The sequence below is a fragment of the Neophocaena asiaeorientalis genome, unplaced genomic scaffold, assembly GCF_003031525.2.
Source record: "Neophocaena asiaeorientalis asiaeorientalis breed wild unplaced genomic scaffold, Neophocaena_asiaeorientalis_V1.1 scaffold78, whole genome shotgun sequence".
Taxonomy (NCBI): domain Eukaryota; kingdom Metazoa; phylum Chordata; class Mammalia; order Artiodactyla; family Phocoenidae; genus Neophocaena; species Neophocaena asiaeorientalis.
Genome location: NW_020175018.1, coordinates 13,329,278 through 13,335,277, shown reverse-complemented (window position 1 = coordinate 13,335,277; position 6,000 = coordinate 13,329,278). Strand labels below are relative to the sequence as shown.

The 6,000-nt window shown below is 53.0% G+C and overlaps 1 protein-coding gene across 2 annotated transcripts in view; it reads left to right on the top strand.

Moving 5' to 3' along the window:
- The first annotated feature begins 619 nt into the window (after nucleotides 1–619).
- Nucleotides 620–6,000, top strand: part of ZER1 (zyg-11 related cell cycle regulator) — a 28,718-nt gene continuing 23,337 nt past the window's right edge. For both annotated transcript variants that reach the window (XM_024762546.1, XM_024762547.1), the window contains exon 1: nucleotides 620–754. The gene's annotated coding sequence lies outside the window, so the exon portion shown is untranslated. The remainder of the gene's footprint in view (nucleotides 755–6,000) is intronic.

The window sequence follows — 6,000 nt, the reverse complement described above, 5'->3', positions numbered from 1 at the left end:
GGTGGACAGAGTCGGGCACTACTGGCGGAGGAGGGGAGGGGCTGGTTTGAGAGATCCTTAGGACTTGGCGACTGGAAGAGGAGCTAAGGGAAACGCAGGGGCCAAGGCCGACTCCCCATTTCCCAGGTGACAGCCGAGTTGCCTGGAGGGCGCATTAACTAGCTGGAGAAGTAGCAGCGCGTTTCGGGGGGAAGATGGTGACCGCTTTTGGACGCGTGGGTGCGAGCTACCTGCGGATAAGCCAGGGATAGATGTTCAATAGGGCGCTGGATGTAGGGGCTGGCGCTGGAGGCATGTCCGTGCTGACGAGGAAGGTGGAGTCAGTCCGCCCTTAATCATTCCCTGGACTCCGGGAAACCGCAAGGCAGAGCGGGCCCGGAAGCCGGTGTCACCGAGCGGGTCCTCCCCAGCTCCCCCAGCCCAGCGAGAGCCCGTGAGAAGCGCGCTGAGCACTGGGGTGGGGACCAACCGCTCCCTCCTCCACCCGCAGACCCAGCCGGTGTCCGGGAGAAGAGCCGTCGCGGGGCTCCGGAACCTTCGGCAGCCGCCGCCCTCGTTCGCCGCGGGACCCGTCGGGGGAACCCGTTAGCTGTTGCTAAGGGGCGGCCCCGGAAGTGACGCGCCCCGGGTTTGTTGACAGCGGAGGCGGCGGCAGCTGCAGGCTGCGAGCCGTAGGAGCCGGATCGGGGGAGGGGCCGGGCCCCGGAGCCAGCACCCGGCGTCCCTCAGCCCCGCCCGCCGCCCTAAGGGCAAGGTAATGGCCACGGAGTCCCCCCGGCGCGACCCCCATCCCGCCCCCGGCTCCTGTCCCTGGGATTCCAAGCTCCACCCCTCCGACCCTCGTCTTCCGCAGACCCCGGCCCTAGCCTGACTAGATCCCATGCCTCCCCAGCATCTCCCGGGCCGCATCCTCCGCTCCTCCTCGCCGAGGAAGCATCCCGTCCGCTCTCGGGGCCAAGGGATATATCTGCGTCCTCCCCCCTTCCCTTCTTGCCTCCGGTGCCTCACCATCGCCGCTGCAACCATTTGCAAAGGTCCATCTCGGCCAGTGGTGGGAGGACTCCGTTCTCTACCTCTGCTGCCAGGTCTGAGAAACATGCCTTTAAAAGTGAGCACCCTTCCTCCAGAAAGAAAATGACGCCCTGTCTCATGCCCCTACAAAATGGGGGATAGATGCAGGGCTGAAAGAGGCAGCCTCTGCCCCTCCTACCTGTTGGATGAGCTTAAGTTTCCCCAAAGCAGTGCTTGAAAGCTCAGGGATGACAAGGCGCGGGGAAATCCAACAGGGTGGCAAAGGGATGGGGTGGTAGCAAATCTAAGGGCCAAGGGAGCCTGATAGGTGAGTTGAAAGTGAAACTGACGGCTGGCTGCTATAGCTCTGTGGAAAGAACTTGACTTGGCTGCTTTTTGGCCCAAGGAGTCCAAGACTTCCAGTCTTTGTGCCTGTCAGCACATTTGATTTTTAAATCAGAGGGGGAATGCCTGATGCCTCCATGGAAAAATCACCCCATATGATCTTTCCCACAGAATGTTTCTCTTCAGGGTTCAAACTGGTTAGAATGAGCATTGAGGACAGCTTTGAAAAGGGTCACAGGAGAATGTACTTAGGGCAGGAGGTGGTTGCCAGTGGTGAGGGGGTCTCTCTGTTTCAGTTCACTAGTTCATTCAGCAAATCAGAAATATATGTAAGGTGGAGAAAAATATATGTAGGTTGGAGAAAAATAGAGCAGGAAGGGCCACGGTAAGGGCCAGAGAGTGGGGTTGCCCTTTTTATAGAGGGTGGTCAGAGAAGGGCTCTAATAAGGTGATATCTGAGCAAAGACCTGAAGGGAGGGAGGGAGCAAGCCATGCAGCAAGCGCAAAGGTCCTGAGGTAGTATATCTGATGATTTTAAAAACCAGCAGGAGGACAATAGGGCTGGAGCAGAGTGAAGGAGAGGAAGAGTGGTTGACAAGGAAATCAGAGAAGAGTAGGGACCAGATATTGGTGGGGAGGATATCAGGGGCTGTTCATGTGATGCAGGGTCACAGGGTGTCTAATGGGGCACCGTTTCAGAACTGTGTTAATTTGAAGTGTCTGGTGTTCAGAGAAAACATGTTCTAGATGACAAATGGACATTGTGCTCTGGCCTGGCATTGTAAGTACCCTTTCTCCACCTTTATAATGGCCACTGATGGAATAAATTTTAAAAGGGCAGCCACAGAACACTGTAGTTAAATCTGGTCATGCCACTTACTTTTTGGTTGTGAGAACTTGGGCAAGTCAAGCAGCCAAGTCAAGTTCCACCCACAGAGCTATAGTAGCCAGCAGTCAGTTTCACTTTCAACTCACCTTTTCCCACCTCAACGTCCGCATCTGTAAAATAGGGTTGTTGGGCTAAATGAGAGGTCATGCACTGAAGCGCTTAGTGCATTATTTAGCACATATTAAATCCTCAGGACATTGTAGGTATGCCGATGGCAATGACAATGGTGAGGAAATATTTGCATGTGTCTACCTCAAAGCCTTTCTTTTTAGCACCAGCTGCTGATGTCACCAGCTGTTGGCTGCCTCCCTGAACTAGTAGAATTTTGGAGAACAGCGGGGGAGACAAAGTGGAAACTTGCTGTCACCCCTCAGTGGGAACAGTGGTTGCACATCACTGTCATGGTGGCTTGGTCCTGTCTTTTTTCACACCAGTGGAAGGTTATGGGGCCTTTTTTTTTTTTTTAAAGAGCAAGCAAATCCCTATTCTGCATAATATAGGCTAAATGGTGGTGTTGAAATAAATATGACATGGAGATGGGCTGGGTAGGGCAGTATATGTTGGCTCTACTTGTGTGGCTGGGTTGTATGTGGCGGATTTGCTGGAGACTGTTGATCCTAGATGTGCCCAGCAGAGGCTGAGACTTTGCAGCATGCCTTATAGGGAGTGGAACAATGGTTGCTCTCTCTCCTCAACCCCCAAGCCTGGACTGTGTCATCAGGCCTGGGTCATAAGCTGAGCAGGGCAGCTGGGCCAGTGGATTTGAAAATGAAAAGTCAGAGCACACCAATGCCAAGAGCCAGGGTGCTGGAGCCGGTTGTTGTGGGTAAAAGCGCGGACTAGTCATCTGGGGAGCTGGGTTCAAGCCCGGCTCTGCTATGGTTCACTGTGTGAACTTGGGCAAGTCCTATCCCCTGTCTGTGCCTCAGTTTTCCTATCTCTACACTAACTGAAGGCCACTGGGAGGATGAAAGAACTCGGTGCGTCCTAAAGCACTCTACAAAGGTTAAAAACAGTTCTCGTTATCATTAGCACCACCAGGATTCTGCGACTTATTTTGGGGCAGAAGGCTTCAGTACCTCAGCTGTTCTTGACCCCCGAAATGCGAGTTCAGAGACCCCTGTTGGATCATTTACTTTGAGACAAACATCCTATATCTGGTTCAATCCCTGAAGCTGATTTTCCAGCTTCAGAAATGAGCAGAAGGATCTCTCCAAGCATTATTCTTAGGAAATCACTCCATAATTATTCATTACCACCTTCTTGCCATTATTTCATGGCATCTGCTCAGCAGCCCCATGTGGTAGGTTTGCAACCCATTGACAGATAAGGACCCTGATGAATATTGAGGCTGGTAAATATTGCCTGGGGACCTCATGGAGCTGAGGCTCCTTCACCCGCAACCAACCAGTCATGCACTCACTGTGTCATGGAGACCCCATGGGTCACACTAGGTCTCGTCCTCAGGAAGCTTCTAGTCCTGTGGTCAAAAAATGATATATTCCTGTAGAATAGTTACCAGTGATGCCTGATCATCTATGCTCAGGGCCCAGGACCCTCCAGGTTGTAAGCAGGCAAAGGCTCATGTCGCAGAAGGGAGACCTGAGGCTTGGAGAAACAGTTCCTGCTCATAGCATAATGGTGGAGAGAGCCAGGCACTTACTGGGGGACTTGGGCACATCAATGCACATATTTGAACCATAGTTTCTTCATCTGGAAAACAAAATAGTATGTCCTTATAGGTTATTTGTGGCTTCAATGAAAACATGCATGGAAAGCTCAGAATTCTGGGTCTCAAACTAATGAATACATGTATACATACTGATAGGTACATATAGACCCTTGTACATGTACATAGTCTGTGGCCGGTCACGTCACCACTGAGTCTCAGCTGCCTCATCTATAAGTTGTCGATTATAATTCCTGCCTCGTGTAGTTGTTGGGAGAATTAAGTGAGTTAATGCATGTGGAGTACTTAGCAGAGTCCTTGGAATACAGTGCTCAGTATGGCTGTGATCACTGTTTGACTGCCAGCCTGGAACCCAGGTATCCCCAAGGCCCTCTGCCTCCAAGTGGCATCAGTGAGGGGTGATGCGCATTCCCCCCTCATATCTTCCTAATGTAACCCACCCTGCAGATTAGTCTATGCAGGTCAGTGACCCCCCCCGGGATGCCCTCAGATCCTCAACTGCACCCCTGCCCCCAGGGGGCCCCTGGCACTTGCCTTGGCTCCCTTCACATCAGCCTCCCACCCCCAGTATCTGGCCTGTGATTCACTCCCTCCTGGAAAGCTTCCAGCCTCTGTAAATAGGATATTTGTTTGGGTTTTCCCCCCAGCTCCTGGGTTAATATTTCACAGGGTGGGTGCCGCTCCAAGGCTCAGAGCTTCTGGCTCCCTCAGCCAACAGAGAGGCTGGGGGTCAGGACACTGGTGGGGTCCCGTGCTCCCTCCTCTGGACCTCACATTCTCTTCCCCCTACACTGGATGGACAGAAGACTGGATGGTTTGGTGAGAAGCATAGCTTTGCTTTAGGTTTGGATTGTGTCCCACTCTTGTTACTTGTGTGATTTTTTTGATTTATTTATTTTTGGCTGTGTTGGGTCTTCACTGCTGAGCGTGGGCTTTCTCTAGTTGCGGCGAGTAAGGGCTACTTTTCGTTGCGGTGTGTAGGCTTCTCATTGCGGTGGCTTCTTTTGTTGCGGAGCACGGGCTCTAGGCATGCGGGCTTCAGTAGTTGTGGCACGCAGGCTCAGTAGTTGTGGCTCGTGGGCTCTAGAGCACAGGCTCAGCAGTTGTGGCGCATGGGCTTAGTTGCTCCGCAGCACGTGGGATCTTCCCAGACCAGGGCTCGAACCCGTGTCTCCTGCATTGGCAGGTGGATTCTTAACCACTGCACCACCAGGGAAGTCCCTAGTTGTGTGATTTTAGACAAGCCTCAGTGTCTTCATCAGAAAACGGGGTAACAATCTCTACCTCACGGTTTTTTAGTGTGATAACTCAGGCAAGAACAAACCTTTATTCTGTTACATGCCAGGCACAGGCCGGGCCCTAAGGATCCAGAAGTGTGGAAGCGGAAAGTGTTCTTGTCCTCCTGGAGCTTGTGGGCTGGGGGAGGGGTCGTTAGACAGATGGTTATATAAATGATGAATTAGCCACAAGCACAGGATCCTAGGCAATGTCGTCTGTTGGTTAAGTTAGAGACTATATGAAATAAACCCCTTAAGGAGCTCAGACTGGAAGCAACCAGCTTGGAGGTGGCCGCTGCTATTCGCTCTCCACTGCTCCCCACCCCCCAGGATGTCATAGCTCATGGTGGATCCAGGCAAGAGATGGGATGGAGAAAGACACAGGGTTCTTCTTAATGTGTGCTCTTCTGTCATAATCAGAGTTCCCTCCATCTCCCGTTGCCAGAATCCCAGATGGCTGGTGCCTGCCACAAGAATGAGAAACCCTAGGGGCTGGGCATGGGGTGGGTAGAGATGGCCACCTCTGGCTGGTGCCAGGCTGTAGCTGGAAGGGGCCCAAGTGGCAGGGTGCTCCGGCCCCAGGCCTCCAGCCTTGGTGCCAAGACAGATGGCTCCTTCCTCCTCCAGCTCACGCCAGCCCCCTGCAGCGGGGTCAGCACTGCGAAAAGGTGGTTAGCAGATCTGTGCCATCTGCCCGGGTTATCTTTTGGAGGCTTTTGGTGATCTTGGCGGCTGACAAGGTGGTGTTTCTTCCACCTGGGGAGCAGGGTTAGGGCAGAGTGGCTACC